Raw genomic sequence first — 21,077 nt, forward strand, 5'->3', positions numbered from 1 at the left:
CCACATTTATAGCAGTTGAGCACCGGCAATGAGAATGCAGCCACAGGAGGATCCTCCTCTTCTTCACTCCCATCTGTCCTTCTTCACTCCCGTCATGCCATCGTCACAACTGACCCAGGGACCCCCTTACAGCAGTGTGTCTCCTCAGCTGAATAACCATGAGCTCCAGCATCTCCCCAAGACAGACCCACATTCATATGGAAGATCACATCTGATTGCCTAAAAACTTCTTGTTGTAAATCCTAGAGAGCGGAGATAAGAAGAGGATTTAAACCATTTTCATCCCAAGGATAGGACCACCCTACTCAGTTTCACAGTGGTTTGTCTAATCCAGCTGGAGTGGATTTGGGTGATAGGGATTTCAACATTTTCCTCGGAAACTGGCACAAAATTCTGCTATTATGCCTCGGAAACTGGCACAAAATTCTGCTATTAGAAGAACTTTCATAATATTACACCTAAATTTTGTCTTAGTTATGTCCGCATTGCTTTTGCCTATTTCCAGCTACATAAGGATTTCTTCTTGATGTAGAACAATAAGTGGGGAGAAGATACGTGCACAGAGGGAAGAGTGAGGAAAACCCTTCCAAAAGTTATGAACTTAACTCTTTCAGATCTAGGGGTAAAAGGGGCAATGATGAGCAGGAGGGATGTATTTAAAATGCTGGTCCATCTCCTTCCTCTCTCCATAGATGGGAGATAACGGATCCATAAGCAGTGGGTAAAGCTTTGTGAGATTAAAAGGAATTGTTGCAAAAGGGTACCCTTTTAGCCCATTCCATCTCACATACATTCCTGAGACTCCTTTCAGCATCCTACTCTAAACATCGAAATCCACCAGGGAGAAGACAGAAAGCCAGGAGCAAACAATGTGGTAGGTCATTAAGAATGAAAGCAGCTGATTCTCCTTATAATACATCTGGAACTGACAGCAAAAATGGTGACATTTCAGATACAGTTGCATTTGGGGATGTCTAACCTCGCATATCATATTTTATTTCCATCACCTTAATATCAAAACACTGATCAAGCAAAAGAAGGAAAAGGCAAGGTGTTAGGGGACAGAGAAGAGACTAATCTGAGGGAACACCTGAAAACAAGCAGAGGTGTTTGCTTCATGAAGGAGATAGTAGTTATGTTGTAAGAAAAGGATTGTTCGGGAAAAAAAAATGAGCTTGGTATTCTCCATTCTCTCAAAAATGCAAGAGCAGGAGGACTTTCAAAGGAATTGAAAGGCAATAAATCTAAAGCTACAAAAAGAGATGCCCTTTTCTGCTGCACATAATTACATTTTAGAACACGCCACCACAAAATGCTACTGCATTAAGGTACCCAGAAAAAGTCCAACAGGATGATTATTTTTTGTTATGAATACTGAGGATCCCATCCTGTTACATTTACTAGAATAAAACTGCGTTGAGCCCACAATTTGTGTTTGAATTTTAGCAAATGCTGCTGGAGCCAAGAGAAGATAACTTCTCTCCACTTGTCATTTCTTCTTTCTTTTTTTTTTTTTTTTACTTAAAACTGTATTCTGTGGGTAATTTTTATTATGATTTGAAAGAATGACTACTTCTGAGTAATAAGAATGCTGTATTGCCTGAGATGGAAAGACTCTATTGCTGTGCGTACATCCTGAAATAACTTTTGGTTTTGTATCACTTCATGATTTTTTCCCCCAAAACTGTTTTTTTCATCAGGTAGTTACTCACCTCTTTAGATTTGGGGTTGATTACAAACACTTGCATTACTTCAAAACAGCTTTTAACTTTGTGATCACTTTGGTTCTGCTTTTTCCTAAAGCCCACGGGTTTCCAGCTTTTGAATGCTCCAGCCCAGGTCTTCAGTTGTCCTTTGTTACTGGTGTTACTGTTCATTGTTTATATATCGGTAGCAGTGACTCCGGCAGAGATTGGACCTTCGCTGTGTTAGGAGTGATATAACCAATCAGTAGGGTTTTAAAAATGTATTTATTTATTTATATAGAAGGGAAAATCCTAAATTTAATTTACAAATTATACATTTTGCCTCGCTAAAAACTGTTAGACATCTGCTCGTGCCTTTTATTTGTCTTTGAAAATCACTCTGGAGTAACGTTTGGCCCTTTGGTTGCAGTTTTTTGTTCTATTTGGGTTGGGTTTGGGCCACGTTGATGAGACAGATGTGTCGGACCATTAGCATCGGTGCTGGAAAATACAATTGTATTGTTTCTGGCACCCCAATTGGCTCATTCAGAACAAGTAGGGATCTCTCTGGCTGGTAGTACACTAAGCTGTGTAGGAATAACCTTTATACTGGTATAAAAGGGATTTATTAGCCACAGTTGACAACGAGGAACTGTTGTGATATGCCTGTTCCAGGCACACATGCTTTGGCTTGTTGCCTCCTTGGCGTGGAGAAGCCTCAGCTTCTGCCTTTCTCTATTTAGAAGGTGCACTCAGTTTTCCGAGGTGCTCAGCCCCCTGAGATGTCAGGCTGGTCTCCCCGTGCAGTCCCAGTTTGGCTTTCACAAGGAAGGGCTCCAAGACAGCGACAGATCGTCTCCAGCAGGGCCAGAAGAACCCACAGGCATAGTCCACTGAGGTCTGCGGAGGTCACTCGGGATGGGATCTCTATATAGGAGTGACAGAGCTTTTTATAAACTTCAGAAGAAAGAATGAAGGTTTCCACAAAAGCCCAGAAGCCACTTTCACTGTAAACTAACAAAAAGTATATTATACAGCTGACATTTTAATGGGCTTACTATTTTGGACAGGAGGATGAAAATGATGCAGTTCTTCCATTTTCCCTTTTTTCTAGCCCTGCACTGGTTACAGTGTGGTAACCGGTCGACCAGAGCCTTTTCTGTGTAAAGTGGTGAACATTCAAATACCTACCACATGAAGTCCCAGTCCCACCATCAGGCACGCGGGGAGAGCTTCCCGTGTGTCCAGAGACCTGCCAGAGCCAACAGAAACATCAAAGATGACTTTGGAAGGTATAAGTTCAGAAGCTGAGACAGATTTACTTTGGTATTTTCCTTCCCTCAAAACGCAGACATATTTTATATTTCTTTTTTCATTCATCTCTTTAATTGTTAGCATTGTTAATTATCTAAAATGTACAAAGGCTTCTAAAATGTGGCATAAGAGAAGCAATGTAAAAATGTGTTTTAATTCCTAATATAGAGGATTATAATTATGTGATTCTATGATATTTTTTTTTTTCCTTCCCTGATGTTTTCCAGAATGTGCTATAAAAATAAAAACTTACCACTGTCTCCTGGCATGTGGTAACATGGTACTGGCTTGCTTTATTTTTCTTTTCCGGCCAATTCAAAGTCACTATTTTGAAAAAATCAAAGTCTTTTTTTATTTATCTTCCTCTGGATGGCTTTGTCTGGAGTAGGTGTCCAATATCAACAAAGAGGAGAGGTAGTAGCTCGACGTGTCCCTTTGTCCCCCCCCGTGAGGAACGGCCACGCTCTCCCCTCTCTGCTGCTGCAGGAGGCTGGGACACCAGGACACCAGCTTTTTTGGAGGCACTTTCTCAAGCGCGGTTCGTATTTATATGGACTAATTTGTGTGTAACAGAGGACTCTCAGAGGCAAAGCAGCAGAGCTCCTGAATAAACCAGCACCTCCTCTCCTACAGGAAGCTGAAAATAGGAGTTAGTGGAGGCCTTTTTTTTATCAGTGGTAGCTTATGGAAAACAACGTAATACTAAGTCTAACTGCTTTTTATTTTATTTTAATTTTATATTCATTTCTAAATGCTCTTATCTTGTATTTTATCTATCTAACTGTTTTTATTGATATCTGGGAAGGTGTGGAAAACCACATCATTTCAGAACTAGGTCATTTCAGACACTTAGAAATGTATATATAACAATAAATAGCTTCACAAAAGGAAGGAAGAATAATGCTATGAGCAGTCAGTGAAAAATGAGGGGGTATGAATGTCACACCTTGAAATATCCATCACAGTAAACTGTCACCTCCTGTGTGACCCCTTTTGAGATGGGACCTTCTTCTTCACCCTGAGTGCCCCAGAGGTTTACTCTCAGGGGCTGTTCCCATCACGGGGATACCCTGAGCGTGGAGGTTGGGGTGGGACAGTCCAGTGCCCTACACGTGCCCGTTCTCAAAAATCGATGCCTGCCCCAAAGAACTTCCAGATTCAAGAGGTCTTAATTTGCTGTCGTGGAGAGGGCTTGAAATTCAAACACTTGATTAAGTCATTAGCAATTATACATTAAGAGGTTTTGTAGTAATCGTAACACAATATCCGTCACAGTAAACTGTCACTTCCTGTGTGACCCCTTATGAGATGGGACCTTCTTCTTCACCCTGAGTGCCCCAGAGGTTTACTCTCAGGGGCTGTTCCCATCACGGGGATACCCTGAGCGTGGAGGTTGGGGTGGGACAGTCCAGTGCCCTACACGTGCCCGTTCTCAAAAATCGATGCCTGCCCCAAAGAACTTCCAGATTCAAGAGGTCTTAATTTGCTGTCGTGGAGAGGGCTTGAAATTCAAACACTTGATTAAGTCATTAGCAATTATACATTAAGAGGTTTTGTAGTAATCGTAACATACAAATAAGCCTTTAGGCTCTAAGTATATGTTGTTTTTATTATACTGCAGCTAATTTCCCACTATATTTCCTTGTGACAGATTGGTTTCTTCCCTGAGGGACACAGCCATCACTAATATTTCCATTACGCTAATATTCTAAGGGCCAATTATTGATACTGACATCACAGCCTTTTGGAAAAAAAAGGTACCATTCATGAGTCCATGCCATTCATTTTCCTAGAATGAGTTAATTTTTTTTTTTTTTGCCATTAACATGTCAATTACTTGAGTCTCCATTGATTACCCGGTTCCTGTGGATACTGCTGTCTGTCACCACTGCTGAACACTGATTGCTATTCAAGAGCCCGTGTCCTACCATAGGAATATTTTTGTAAAACCAACGGGGTTCACCGCAGACACACAAGACCTAGGAATTCCAACGGCCAGCCCCAGTCTCCAAGAGCTAAACAAACCACAGAGCTGAGCTGGGATACGGAAAACCCCGCAAACCCAACTGCCAGCTCGGTACAGACAGCGAGACAAAAAGTCTCCTGGATCTGGAGCCAGGGACTGAGAGCAGCTGAGAGCTGCCACTGCTGAGCAGGAGCCCGGGGGGAGGCAGGAGGTGCTTAAACTAGCAAAAAGTAGGCAAAATTATTTAAAATAAAGCAGGGCTTAGCACAGCAGTGACGTCGTCTGAATGACTTGCTCTGCAAGTTAATGTACTTAACTCGCATAACACCTTGGTTAGCAGGGAAGCACCTTGAAGCCCCTTTCTTGGATGAATAACTGAGGTCCAGAGGTACCACAAGTAATATCAGGTGTGGGAAGATCTGAATATCATAACCTTGTTAATTGAAAGTCACTAATATTATCACTTACGAGGCCAGAATGAGAAGAAAACAGGCACCCAGTTCCTACAGTCAAACCATTGGGCCTTTCATTAGGTATTTATTTTCCATATACTCTGCTAAAGAACATTTGTGTGCTTTGGGATGGGTGTCTTCGTACCTTATGCCACTAAAGCATTTTAAGCAAAAAATAAAAATTCAGGCCCATATGTTCCTTTGGTGGCTCTGAGGTTAAGCTGCCGTTGAGCAGGAATTGGCAGGATTGCAGTCTCGGTCACAGGTACTTAAAACCTCCCTAAGTTCCTTTTTAATCACATAAGCCCTTTTCTAGATCTGGGCTTAATGTCCAAATCCCTCTTGGAAATTTTATCCTAAGAGAATGTCCAGAGGTCATGCAGAAAACCTGTGAGAGATGGAACTGAAATTGGGTAATGTCCTCAGATAATGCTTTGCCCCTCTGAATATCCTCCCCAAAACATTGATTTGTGTTGTAATGTGCCAATGGTGATTTTTGTTGCTTTAAAATATACTGGAAAATCATTAAGAAGCTTCCTATTTTCAGAGCAGACGAATGATGACTTTCAAAAAGGCAATATTTACACCCAAAGGCTTTCTTTGTTGGTTGGTTGGTTGATTTTTGTTTGTGGTTTTTTGTTTTTTTTTCTATAGGGAAGGTAGAAAAATGCACAACTCCAGATCATTTAGAGCACATTTGCTTTGCAGGAAAGTCATGGTTAGAAGGTCAGAGGGCATCAAGGAGCAGGGGATTTAGGGTGTCTCCGCATGAGATGTTCACCGTGGCCATCACGGAGCAGGGTGGGAGCTGTGAGGGAGAGGGAAGGAGAGAGGACTATCTGGAGCCAGAGAGCGATATTAAAGAGGATGGTGACTTCCACGGTGCACGTAGCAAAGGGAGTGAAGAGCCACATTGTTCCATCACCCTGAGCAGGAGGCATGGCTGAGCACAGAGAATGAGCAAAGTCACTTGCCGTAATTACAACATATATTGGATGTGGTTTATGTCTCCTTTCAACTAAATTAGTGTGGCATTCTTAATACTCTGTGGTAAGAACACATAAATTATACAGTCATTCGCTGAGGACAATACAGGGATGGCACTGTGTCCTTCTGTGGGTAAGAAAGCTGAGAAGAAAACCCTGGGACGCTGCTGATGTGAATTGTCCTTGCCTTAGCGAGGTCACCAAATGGTGACAACTACAATGCTTGAAAGTTTTCTGTCTCTTTCTAAATAATCTGTTTTTATGAGAATAGGCAACACCATAAATCCGACAGTCACTATCCCAGTAGCTATCCCATTAGCTATCCCAATTGCTATTCCGTTAGATTTCCCAGTAGCTATCCCAGTTGCTATCCCAGCAGCTACCCTATTAGTTTTCCCAGTCGTTATTCCATTAGCTATCCCATTAGTTTTCCCAATCACTATCCCATTAGGTATCCCAGTTGCTATCCCATTAGCTCTCCCCATAGCTATCCCAGTTGCTATTCCAGTAGCTATCCCATTAGCTCTCCCAGTTGCTATCCCAGTCGCTATCCCATTAACTATCCCAGTCACTATCCTGCTTAACACCAAGAAATTAGAATGGATTTGTTTCAAGGCCGTGTCAGGATAAAGCTGGTCAGTCCTCTAGCTAAATGTGAAATTGTTTCTAAAGCTCACAATCTGGTGTTGCAAGCTCAATTAGTGTGGAAAATGCCGTCACTGTGTTTAGGTTTTGCCAAACCTTCATTAGATTCAGGTAAAAGCTGGTGCCAAATAATAACATTATATAAGTGGGGGAAAAAAAAACAACAAACCAACAAGGAAGCTGCAATAGTTTGGTTTGAACAAAAAGGGGAATGAATTGATTTTCATATTCTTTATTGAATAAAGCTTCTTAAAATTACTTTAAATGTAGCCTGGGGAATTTATACCTTTAATCTTTCTTACTCACATCCTTTTCTTTCCAGTCCTGTGTATGAAGCCATAAACACTCTTATTAGAGAGGGGGGGAAAAGTAAAATAAGGTGCAGTTAGAGAAGCCTTTGCACACTGGTTTGCTCTCAGATCCCCGAAAAGCAGCTTTTAAAATAAAGCAGAAAATACGGCTGTCTGACATGCAGGGAAGATTTATCATTCTTCAAATAGCTTTTAATGAATGGGAAGGGTTTTTAACTCACTCTCTCTGGCTGTACATCTTGCTGGTCCCTTTGAACGCAGCTTAATTTCTCTAAGCACCCAGAAGCTGCTGAGACTCTGAGACTGCTAAACCAACTACAAACATACCCTCAGTTGTGATACTACAGGGGGGAAAGAAATGTCTAATTTTATAGGGAAATCTGTTCCAGTATCTAAATTTTGTCTTTATTAGTTGCTTATTGGATGAGATCACAGGTCAATAGACGGGGGACCAGAGTAAAGGCTCTCCGCTCCACGCTTCGCCTGATAGACTATTGGAAACTTCAAAAAGTGGCATGCTGGACACATCAAAGATAGTTTTTTTTAATACAGTAAAGGCATATATAATAGAGCTTTTGTGTCCCGTCCCCACCCCCAGTTAATAAGCATCCTGAACTTCTAACATAAACAAAATCCTGACATTAATTCAGTGGGGCAAATTGGGCAAATCCAATGTTGTGACATGAAACAATCTCTTGTTCTCGTCAGGTGGAAATGAGTATCCTGGTATTTTAGGCGCAGGGCTCTGAAGATGCCAGAGGGGTTTATGCAGGTGGGAAAGGACTGGGAGGAAATATCATCGATAAAGGAAAAGCAGTGGGTTGGTTTCTCAACAACGCTTGGATTTACCGTTTCACCTCGCTTTCGGGCCGGCAGCGGTTTGTATGTCGTGTGTCCCGGTGTCCCAAGGGGTTCTGCGAAGGGGGAAGGAAGGGTGGGGAGTATCTTATTGCAGGTCTGGGGGTGGCACTCGATTACCCAGCTGACACGACATGTCATCGTGACACCACGCGTGCACGGCGGGATTGAGTGACCATGAAGAGACGTCCCCCAGAGACCCAGGACGTGCCACGGCTCCGCGTCCCCCGCTCCTCCTCCTGCCCACTGCAGGACTGGGGGGCTGAAGGCTCCATGGCTGGTGAAAGATGGGGTTCACATGGACAGCTCATGGTGAAACAGGGACAGCTGGGCATTATTCCAACTAGTGACACAGGACAGCACCTCTGCTTCACCCTCAGCGAGCCTTGTAGTTTGAGGGGGAAAAGTTAACAAATGCTTCACGAAGAACTTCACAGACGCTCTGAGACTGACTTACCCGTTCTTTGCCCAACCCATGTACTGGCAGCCCAGAAACCCCTCCCCACCCCAGTGTTGAATCCAGCTCTGGGACCACCAACAGCAGAAGGACATGGAGCTGTTGGAGAGGGGCCAGAGGAGGCCATGGAGATGCTGGGAGGGCTGGAGCCCCTCTGCTGGGAGGACAGGCTGAGAGAGTTGGAGGGGTTCAGCCTGGAGAAGAGAAGGCTCCGGGGAGACCTTAGAGCCCCTTCCAGTCCCTCAAGGGGCTCCAGGAGAGATGGGGAGGGACTCTGGATCAGGGAGGGGAGCCATAGGACGAGGGGGAAGGGTTTGACACTGGAAGAGGGGAGATGGAGATGAGATGTGGGGAAGAACTTCTTTGCTTCTTTGAGGGTGGTGAGAGCCTGGCCCAGGTTGCCCAGAGAAGCTGTGGCTGCCCCATCCCTGGAGGGGTTCAAGGGCAGGTTGGAGGGGGCTTGGAGCAACCTGGTCTGGTGGGAGGTGTCCTTGTCCAAGGCACAGGGTTGGAACAAGGTGATCTTTAAGGTTCCTTCCAACCCAAACCATTCCATGATTCTATGAAATGTATTTTTATGACCCCAGGAAGAACTCTGTGACAGACATGAAGATGTTTGGGGAGAATTTGACTGATATTGTTGGCAGATTTTACAGAAATTTGGGGTTCCTGGCCCTACTGCCAGTAATATTCACTGCTTCCTGTGGCCTCAATATGCAGCTTTCCTTCTGAGTTGCTTCATTGAAAAATTCCCAACTATCCAAAGAAAGGGTGAAAAGATGCAAAGAAAAAAAAATTGCAGTATAGTGATAAAAGTGAGTGAAGCCCAGGGTTGAGCAGTGAAATGGTTAATTAGGAAACAGTTACAAAAAAAAATATCTCTGAAGTTATAGCGAGCTCAAGAATGACTTCTTTCTGAAGGATGAAATTAAGTTGTGTTAGACCATCACTTTGATTTTGCCGATCTAACTAAGGAAGAGGTATTATTATTTTCATAGTAGGGGTTGATCTACTGAATTACACATTGCTGGTCTGTCACTCAAAATGACAACACAGACGAGGGATCTGCTTTGATCTCAAGGCAGTTGAGGCTTCAGACAAGAGTCCACAGGGAAGGCAAAGTTAAGTTTTCCGGGATGTTTCTGAACCTCAGAACATCCATGGCAAAGGGAAGAGGATATTACAGAGAGTATTTGTAGGTCATCAGTGAAGGCCACTGATTTGCCTCTTAATAGCTATTATGATAAGAATCTGGTAAAGCTTAGAAGCCAATTACCAACTGCATTGCTACTATTACACTGCAGTTAAACTTAATTTACCAACTGTTTAATAATAAAACAGTTAGTTCTTCACGCAGGTTGGGCTGGCCAGATCTTCAGCTCATTTATGCCAAGATCCATCCTTTTAAGTTCCCTGTAGTTATTCTGATTTACAAGACCTGAGGATTCAGCCCTCTCAAAGATCACTGTACAACGTTGCAGAGGATACCTGAAAATATAGCACCTTCTTCAAAATTATAAGTAAACACTTTTCCCACTTTTCCCACAAATATTTGGATGACAAAGAGTAAATGGGATTGTTTGGAGATGAGGCAGCAGATTTACTGAGCCAGTCCATTTAAAACAGTTGGTCAATTTAGTCTTGGATCCCAATTCAAAGCACCAGGAGTCACTGGGTACTTTTCCATCCTGCTGGCGTTCACAAGCAAATATTTATATGAGAGCCTCTTGAAGTGTGAATGTATCCCTGACAGCACATAAAATAAAATAGAAACTACCTGAACTCTTGACAGTTGGGTTTGTTTTATTTTTTCACCTAAGTTTGCAGAATATTTTTAACCTCTGGCATCCGAACTGTCAATTTGATTTCATCATGTAAATAGCAAACAATGGAAGAAGTGCCCCAGCCCCGGGTTTGCACACAGGATGGGTAAACCTGCTCGTTCCCCAACCACCAGCGTTTCTGTTTACCTACCAGCACAAACTACTAATTGTGAGCGTGTACAATCACTCACATTTACATGTAAGTTTCTACAATTGCAATATACAAACAGGTTTTCCTCAGCCCAGAGACTTTCAGCCCCGCTCCGGCTCCCAGAGGTGAGTGGCTGGGGCTAAACCAACACAAAATCAGTGTTTCTATTTGCCTCCTGTTAAAAGGGAGGACATCAGAGAGAAGGGATCATCTCCAAAAGGAAGAGGAGGAGCTGTGGCCTGGGCAGGGGATGTGTGGAATGGGAAGGGGCTGTCGCACTGGTCCAGGCTCTCAGCAGCATCCCTGTCCCAGCTCAATCTTCCCTCCATGGTGTGGGGGCTGATGGTAACTAAAAGGAATGGAGGAGACAAAATCTATGCAGAAAACCCAGACAAGAAAGAAATGTGAAAAATACTTTTTCAAGTTGAGCCTGAAGAGGTTCAGATTGGATATTAGGAAAAAATGTTTACACTGCAAGGGTTATTAAGCCTTGGAATGGGCTGCCCAGGGAAGGGGTTGAGGCACCATCCCTGGAGGGATTTAAAAGCCGGGTTGACATAGTGCTTAGAGACATGGGTTAGTGATGGTTTTGATCAGAGTTCGGTTGATGGTTGGACTAGGTGATCCTAAAGATCCCTTCCAATCTGGACAATTCTATGATTCTATGATTAAAATGGGCTAAGAAAGCAAAACAGTAGAGTGATGATGCATATATCTGTGCCCTTATTATTTCCCATCACTCTTCTACCACAAGACTAGAAGGGTATAATATTTTGACCCGGAGTTATCAGCCTGTGTCTGAGTAAATGAACAAACATACTCAATTCCAACCTGCACATCACTAAGCCATTGCTGCACAAATTCAGGGCGAGAAAACAAGAACTCTGCAAGAAGCAGCCTTTTCCTGCAAACTGTGCCCTGGCTGTCCCCAGGGGTGGAGAGCTTTCCAAAGGACAGATGCTGAGTTCCCCAAGCTACCACTTATTTTGCTGTTATATTTTTTATATCGTGTTTCTAAGAGTCTTTGCTTGAAATGAGCTCTGCACTTTGTAGCCCTGGCCTCACACCTGATGGGCACCAACATCTCTCACCCAGCCCCTGGTCCCTCCATGGGTATAATCCTCTGCTCTGTTTTCTCCCATTCTCTTGTGCTGTCAAGACCTGAACCCAAATCCTTTACCCATATTGCCAGTCATCCCATGAACAGTGCTTTAAATATGTAGATGCAGAAATTTCTGTTCTTGGGGAGGTTAACAAACATCCCTTCTGCTCCTCGGAGCCAGCCAGAGGGTATGAGCCCCCCACATCAGTGGGGCTATGGGCCACGGACCTTCTCCACCTCATATTTCTGCAAAAATAAAGAGCCCCTTTCACACACACTGGAGAAAACTCTTAATAACGGGATGCAAAACGTGTTTTGTTTTTCTCTCAGAGGAGTTCGGTCTCAAATATACTAAGACAACATTCACATTTCTTCTGAGTTTTAAGAGGGATAAAAAGCAGTATTTACAACTTTTGCCACGGAGCCAGCAAAAGACATGAAAAAAATAAACAGTTTCTGGTGGGTGACGATGCCTGGATGGATCCAGTAGCTGCCTGTGGATGGGGTCAGGCAACCCAAGGGCTTCTTGACCACCACTCTGTTTTGCTGGAAGCCAAAAGCCACCATCCAGGTGGGAGGCCATGGCCTGAGGTGAGGAAGGGCACCCAGAGAGGGTGTGAGGATGAGGTGCAGCGTCCCCAGGATGGGCGGTCCTTGGCTCATCCACAGAGTGGCCTCAGCAGCAGGCTCACTGGAGGTTATTTAGGTGCATTTCTCAATAAAACCCCAAACTTTGCTTTGATAATGATGTGAGGAGGAAATGGGAGAAAGCAGGATGAAACAGTAAATGTTGCTTTAGCAAAGGGGAGAAATAGAGCACGGGGCACTCCCCCATGTTTGGCAAACATTCTTCGGCATCCCAAAAAGCAAATTGTCTCCCCTTTACAGTGTATTGTTCACTAATCTGAACCCAAACCATGGTTGTGCTTGTTATTTTGTATGATAGCACACAACTCACCGATGAAGCTGGGTCTGGTCTGAAAATACTGCTGATGGCATTTTCAAAAGCATTACATTTAGATTTTTATTTGCTGTGAGGTTTAGAATAATCTTTAAAGAAATGAAACTTGAAGAGCTGTGTTATCATTTGACCCCAGAGGTTGATGCTTTATAAAGTAGTTAAAAATCCATGATAAAATTGAAAGAATTAGCAACATAATTAAGCCCTCTTTTAATGTGAAGATTGAAAATTTACACCAAGGGTATGCTTTTAGTTCTCTTACTGCCCAATTTTGCATTTCTCAACATGTTTAAGTTTGAGCTTAAATATACTACTTTTTTGTAGCAGCTTCTCTTTTTGTGATAGATTACACTAAATTTGAGTTAAATTACTGTTTGGTCTTTGTATGCATTGCAGGTGTTTGAGAAAAGAGACATGAAGCAAACATGTCCCATGTCCTGGCTTCACCAGCCTTCTCAGGACTCAAAATGAGATCTGATGAGATGCTTCCTTGGATCTCACGCTGTGGTACGGAGGGTGAGATCTTTCTGAGTGCTTTTTGTTGACTGTGCTATGAAATACCCACTTAGAAGGAGAGATGGCACCTTTTCCAAGGAAAGGTCCAGTTGCTCCTGAATTTCAGAGCACACTACAAGCACATGGTTTTGGTTCAACACTTGTTGGAGTTTGCAACTCATTGATGGATAAGATTTTCTGTCGGTGCTAACAGCGCACAGAGATCTTGTACAGAGACTGATTTAGCTTTTCATCCTTTCATAACCTGCAGACAATCATTAGATGAGCCAGGTTGGACAGAAATCCTGATTTCATGCCCTGGAAGTACCCAGAAGTGCAAGCCTGCTAGCGCTGTGGTGGCCTCCTGCTCAGCAAAAGGCAGAACGAGAAGCACCTGGAAAGAGACAGATTAATTATATTGCACAAGGCAGAGCTGGCAGAGAGGTTGGGAAGAAGAGATGAAAGACAGAGAGCAGGAAAAGTCCCATGTGGTTGTGGGCAATGCAGGCCTCCAGCAAGTCCCCAACTCGGGGACACGAGGAACTGAGGATGGTGATGGAGTTGAGTGAGCTCTTTGTGTGCACCATAAGGTCACCATGACTAGTTCTGGCAGGGAAATGGCAGGACAGAAGGAGGTAGCACCTTTCAAGGAGTTGAAGGCAGGACAAATGTATTCCCTATGGGCTTGTAAAACTCTTCAGCCCTTAAGTGAGATGATGGGACACTTGTCTACAGGAATGGTCCTTCTAACGGGTGCAGGTGTGTGGCCCCAGACATGACACAGTGAGCATTGCCAACCCAAGTACGGTTTCCCCATGAATTCCCTTTTGGTGCAGAACCTCCGAACTTGCGTGTGGGGAGCTGTCATCTTCTGAGGGCCCCTTGGGAGGCCAGAAATTCTGAGTGGGGTTTGAGCCAGCGCTATTCACTCCTTGTAGGAGAAGCCTGGAGACTTCTGAATACCACATTTGTCACTTCCTACAATGGCTGGCAGTGGGGTACAACTGCATAAATGAATAGAATTATATTTGATGAAATGTGATATGACTTCTCATCACTGAATTGATCTACTGTCCTTCTGAGTGGTTCTCTGTGCGTTTTTATAATCCCTGCGCAGTGTTTAGATATTGCTGTGACAGACACTTTTGAAACATTTCTAGCGAGATCCCAGCTGGGAGCCATGGCACCGTGGTTCTGCTTAATGAAGTGCCCATTCTTGTTCAGGAGAGCCTATTGTGGAGATTAGCAGATTTTTTCCAAAACTTTGCTGCCACAATATCTACTGACCAGAAATTTTCCTCAGAAAAACCTTGTGGCCCTCAGATATAATCTTAAAAAGATCCCACTCACTTTGGAAAAAATCTCATTATCTTCTGTTTGCATGCACAGTTGATGAGAAGTAGGAAGTGGCAATAGGACTTCCAAAGAAGTCTTTTCTCAGAGATACCTTCCAAGGTCCCACAGGGCAGTGGCGTGGCCCTGGGATGGAGAAGTGTCTGCTCTGGAAGTTCATCCATTCTGAGATGCTGCAGCCCGGCTTCACATTCCAGCAGCAGGCTGAATCAGACAAGTGGCACCGATATCCTTGGGATGTTACCCCCCAGCAACTTGCTTAGGGAAGCAATTCCTCTTCGAAATAAAGTTTTTCTGTCGCATTTCTGGCTAATAACACCAGGAAACAGCACCACATGCTTTCGTCTTGAACAACCCTGGAAGGGCTTGTTCGAACATGGGTGAAATATCACCACGAGCAGCACTTAAACATGGCAGAGGTTTTTTTTTCTCCAGCAGAGTCCTTCAGAGAGGAAAAGAAGAGAGGAAAAGAGAAATTACGTCCCATTTTGGAAGCAAAGGGTGAATCATTTGAGGTAGGAAGGGTGTCATTAACCAGTTTGGGATGCGTCCAGGGCTGTGTGTGAGTAGGAAGTCGCTGCACGGAGGCAAACGGTGGCAAACTATGAGGAGGAGAGAAAGAAGAGGAAGGAAAAAAGAAGCTGCTGGCTGAAATATGGGACTCAAATTATTGTTTTCAAAATAATGAACCAGAGATCAACTCGGTACGCAGGAGCAGGAAGGATTTGGCAGGGGGAAGAGAACAAATACTGACTTGTGGACAGAGAGCCAGCTCCCAGCTTGCCTTCTGAGAAAAATCTTATGTAAGCTGAGCTCAGCACCTACAGCACTTCCAACGATTCCAGGCAAAACCAAGCTCTCCCCGCACACACAAACCCTGTCTTTACTCAAACCTCCAAAAATGCAGTCGTCGTGTTGCCGTCGGGAAAATGCGGCGCTGCTGCCGTAGCGGCTGGCGAAGCCTTCGTCCCCCCGCGGCACACACCAGCAGCACATACAGCCTTTGTATGATCGTCTGCTGGAGTCAAATTCATCAAATAGTGCAGGCATTTAGCCCGTGTGTCAGCTGTGCCTGGGTAAGGAGTCCCACAGTCGGGGGGCTGTGCGCATGGGCGAGGGCAGGACGCCACCGCCTTCCCACAAAGGGGGAAAGCAGCTATTTTTAAAATGTGTGAGAGGATTAAAAACTCTGCATTGTAATTTTTGGTCCCATTTCATTTAGAAACTTGCAAAGGACAATGAGTTCAACTGCAAGAAAGGAATCCATATTGAAAGAAAATTAATGAATGCACTTAGAATCCCTCAAAAATAAATATCTTCATATATGTATACAGAGACATATCCCATCACCTATAACATAAATCTATAAATAAAAGCATAGCTATTTCTCAGATTAAAGGCATCTGTGACAAAGACTGACTGCTTTCAAATTTCTTAGTCACTTGATTTTTTTTTTTCATGGGAAAGTATTTTTCAGGTAGCTGGTGTCTAATAAAGGGGTTTTCTAACTGTGGCCTTATGGACTTTGCAAAGCTATTGCTTTTGGTTAGAATATACTCAGCTCACATGAGTGGTGTGTAAGAGAATTGCAATATCTCTGACCTTAAATAAGTCCAGTTCACAATTTTGAAATCCCTTCACTGAGTTAGAGAGGTGGATTATTTTTTTAAGGCTGTTCCAGAGTCAATCAATTTTTTAAGGCTCTGTTCCAGAGTCAATCTGTCTGCAGTGAAGAATCTACCTCAAACGTGTTCCTGAAATGTCCAGGAATGCCAGTGCCAGGGGGTGGGTGAGTGGCTGCAGTGTTTCCCAGGGCAGGGCTGACCCAGCACTAACCCAGGTCGCCCACGGACCAGCAAGTGCTGTTTGCAACCCAGCCTGCAGCTCAAGTCTTCTGTAGAGAGCCCAGTCTTCTGTAGTGAGGTCTACCCATTAACGAGGAATTCAAATAATATGTTCTATTGAAGACAACGAGCAAGAGAAATCCTAATATGGGTTGGGAAATGGACTCTGTCTGCCCATGAGTAGAAACACTGAGGGTTTTCCTCTTGGTGTGCCTACAGCTGCAGCCCAATCTATATGTGTTCATTTTCATGTGCCTCGTTAAATACGGGCTGAAGCGATGCTGCAGTGTCATTTCCAAGGTAGGGCACCCACCCACGACCAACAAGTGCTCCAGGCTCTCTTTGTCCTACTACTGCCATCTAGGGCAGGATGCAGGTGCCTAAGCCCAGTGCCAGGGAGATGCCTCAAGGTAGTCAAAACATCTCCCTAGGACCAAGAAAATCACATTGCAAACCTGCAGGAGGTTCCTCCTGGTAATGTTTTTGAAGTTCAGAAGCATTCCCAATGAGTGGGGGTGGTGAGTCCGTATGCCTGTGAAACGTGGTTCTCTCCAACACCACCTGATCTCTAACCCAGAACCCCCTCGTTCCCGAAAACCGCAACTCGAGAAACTCCCAGATGGTCAATGAAAGGGTTGCTGTGGACGAAAGACAGAAAAATATTTCGCGGGGCTGGTGGTCAATGCTCTCTACCAACTTCAGCAGCTGGTGATGCTGGAGGGAAGCATGGGAACTGATGTGTCAGGAGGCATCGGTGGTTCAGGGAACAGTACCTTTGGGAAGATGTCCTCTGGGGAGGGGTCGGTCTGCATTAGTGTGATCAGATAGAGTCTTGCTGCTGAACGAAGCCATTGACAGCCTGCTTGGCCCCGACAAATAGTAAAGAAATTCCAGGAAAGATTTTTCCCTAAGAGGAAAATCTCATCTCTTTCAAAACCAGAGATCCACAAGAAGAAAGATGTGACCCAGAAGACCGTATAAACCACCACCGTGCAAGATCATAGCGGTGTTCTGAATTATTTAATGCCAAAGCTGCCACCAGGTTTAAACACCTTATGAGAGTGCAGCAAATAATGGATCTGGCCTCAAAGACATTACCATTGTTTGTCTGGCGTCTTAAAGCACACACAGTGGTTACCAGACGAATAAAACTGATACCGTTTCAGCCTGAAGGAGTTTTTTTATTAGACATATCACTCGGTGTTAAATCACGAGTCAGTAGGGGGCTGGCAGAGATAAGAGTTTCACCAGACTGTGAGGAGTGGTGGCTTTATTCCCCCGAGCTTGTACAATCAGCTCTGCGCTCCGAAATAATAACCCGGGAAATCTGCCAGGTTTTAGGATGTCTGTCCCCACAACTCCCACCTCAGAGAACGCCTTCTGAAGAGGTGGGAACTCAGGAAATTATTCTTCTCAACAAGCTACAAAGCTGACAGGTCAAACTGCCACGGTGCAGTGAACAGAGAATCTTAAAATCAAGAAGAGGAGGCAACACTTTGGGAAAAAAGATCCAAAATGTAAGGAATTTCTTTTCTTTTTTTATTCCCAGTAAGTAAAATTCCATTGAAACAGTTTCCCAATACATAAAACCACCTCCAATACTGTTTTTCTCCTAAAACACACTTCCCTTAATGTTCTTTATCGCCTAAAATCTTACAGAGTTCTTTACAGGTGTAAGGGTATGTTACTGTCTAGGTTTGGAGAGAAAATGTATTTTTTTTTAAAAGAAAAGCAAGATTTCCTAAATGGATTTAACATTACAGATACTAAAGAGTATCAGGAGGGATGAGGCTTTTGTGAGAAAAAAAAAATAAAATCTGCAAGTAAACCAAAACAGAGGGAGGTTTTCTAAGAAAGTGATTTGCTAAAAATATGTGTCAAGCAACTATTTTTCAAAGCGTATCTCAATGCTTTTTATTTCTCCTCAGAATTTGATTCTAGTAGCGTGCTTTTTCCTCAGAAGGCTTAACAGTCACACGCTGGTTTCATCTATGCCTATCGCTAGCTCTACCAAAATACAAATATATTAAAATGGCTGTACAGGTAAGAATATATTCCAGTAACCTAAGGGTAAATAAAGAAAGTACAGCTCCACCAACATTCTATCTCAACCCCAAGTATTGTGCACACAGGAATTTACTCAATAAAATCACACTTAAAAATGAATTTGAACAATTCAACATGAAAAAAGTGCTTGGGTAAATGTCCTTACAGACACCCATGCGATCAGCATACTATTTAAATTTTAAGTCGTGATCGCTCCTGCTTCAATGACTTTTATTTTTAAAGATATCCCCCTTCAAAAAGCAACTCACCTTCCTGATGCCCTTACTCTGCCACGAGCGTTACTTTCCCTTCCTGTTTAGAAATACAGGTTTGTAAACAAGTAACAAATCCTGTCTTTATTTATTCCTCAAATGCCATCACTGCATGAAGTTGGCTTGTGAAGCCCTTCACTACAAAACACGCCGATTAACTCTTACTACAAAAGAGCCTCTTTGAAATCTAATAACGTCTGAGTAGTTTTGCAGGGAAGTAACAGAAGCTCAATTGTTTTAGGAGAGAAACCCACCCACAATGTCTTATTTTTAGTGACCCTATTTTTAGCATTCTAAAATTAGTGCTAGAATAACAAAGTACTAAACCAAAGTCCTAGACTACTTCATTATCTTAGTTATTAGCCTGACAGCATAAGTGACTCGATTAAACATCAATGACAGAAGAGCTGAAGAGTTTAAAGGTCAATAAATACGGTGATAGGAATCCTTCTATGTAGCCCTTTGCTACAGGCTTCTGGGGCTTAAATGCTGACAAGCTAATTACTCTTCTTCCCTAATTAAGTGAGCCTTTCTTGATCAGCTGTTCACTGACCAGCTGATCACAATTGCTCATTTTGAAGTTTGTAAAGGTCTAACCCAACCTAAATTAAACTAGTAAACAGCAGAAATGGAAGCCAGATCCCAACTAGCTGACATTCTTAATTGAACTCTTGTTGAAGAAAATTCTATTCCCAAGTTGTAAAAGCAATTATGTTGTTGAGCCAAATTCTAGTTCACATTCACGTGGGAATGAGCCACCTCACCCATCTCCATCCGGGTGGATGAGTCTTGAGAGTATGAAGACTTACTATGGAAAGTGTCAAATGAAACAGCCTGTAACTTTCTCCATTGCCTGCTTCCATCTCTCTTAATCTCTCTGTTTTCCCCATCGAGGGAGGGGGGATCTCTACAATTACCTTGAAAGATATAATCTAAATCCTCTATGAAATCAGAGGGTTGTAGGTAGAGGAGGACAGATGAAGGTGGCTCCACCACCGCCATGGTCAACGCATAATGTATTCATTGTCGGGGTTAGGAGACACTGATCCTTACAGCGTCCTGCTCTGGCCATGGTGTACCACAGAAATGACTAGGCTGGAAGAAATCTCCCAGTCCTCTCATCCCTTTCCTGTCAGGGAAGGATTTGAATAAAACCCTAAAAGCTTTCATGGGAAGCATGAAGCCCCTTCAGTTTCCCACTAGCCTATTATTAACACTGTTTGTCTCCTATTCCTGCCATTAATGACCTTGCAACTACCGGTATCAAAAAGCAGTGTATTCTTTCATAGAGATGCATGTCCTGTGGTGGCTTTTCTATAGCTCTGCTGGCCATTTGTGCTAGCTGCCCCTCTTTTATGTAAAGGGAATTTGAAATGATATTTACATACAAATACAGATAAGAAGTAGAAAATGCAGCAGTCAGGGAAAGAAAATGAGCCACATGTAATGGAAAAAAGAATTTTACATCCATTTCTCTAAGCTCTAAGGCGGCATGAGGATTGGTAAGCACAGGGGAAATAGAAAAGCAGAGAATATGCTGTGTGTAGAGTGGGACAGGACATGCAGGCACTGACAGAAAAAAAGGGATCCTGTGGATGCAAGGACAAAGCAGTGCAGTGGAAAAGATACAAAAATAGAGCAAACACCAGACAAGAAGATCCTGGAAGGAAAGAGAGAGCGAAACTTTCCCCCTAGTCTCAGCCAGAATTATTCCTTCCTCTTTGCGGTTTCTCCTCAAATGCTTCTTCTGCTCCTTCTGACCCCGGCTGCTCTGTGGACCTCTTTCCCTGTGCCCGTAGGCGGTGGCATGGATGGAAGAGCTGAATACTACAAGGGAGAATCAGACTAGAAAATGGGACATGAACATGAGAAGAAGAGTACAAGAAAAAGACCAGCCCAAATAAAAGAAAAATTGGGGTGTTGGCTTCACAGGAAAGGCTGGAGGATTGCACTGGGACTGATGAAAAATGATCTAATGGAAAAAAATTATTTCCTAATGTATACTAGGGTTTGATGGCATTGTCATCAAATCTTTGTTGGTAAACTGCACTCCATCATCGTGAATTCTCCCTTCTGTTGGCCAAAACATGTATCAGTAAGAACTGCATGCTGTAAAATTAACGTATGGCTGGGAAAATGTGGTTTTTCCACATTTTTCAACTGACTTAGTAACTGAAATGCAAAATCTGTCTCTCTGTTATCACATGGGTTTATTCCCAAAATCTATGCAACAATAATGTAGTGGCTGGAGGTGTGGGTGGGTGGCTCTAAGCATCTGCTTAAGTATTATAGGCTCAATCTCTGTCCCATGAAAGGAACCCAGGAGCCTGCTGACATGGCTGAGTGCTCACAGATG

The sequence above is a fragment of the Calidris pugnax genome, unplaced genomic scaffold (genome assembly GCF_001431845.1).
Source record: "Calidris pugnax isolate Ruff unplaced genomic scaffold, ASM143184v1 scaffold76, whole genome shotgun sequence".
NCBI classification, from domain to species: Eukaryota; Metazoa; Chordata; class Aves; order Charadriiformes; family Scolopacidae; genus Calidris; species Calidris pugnax.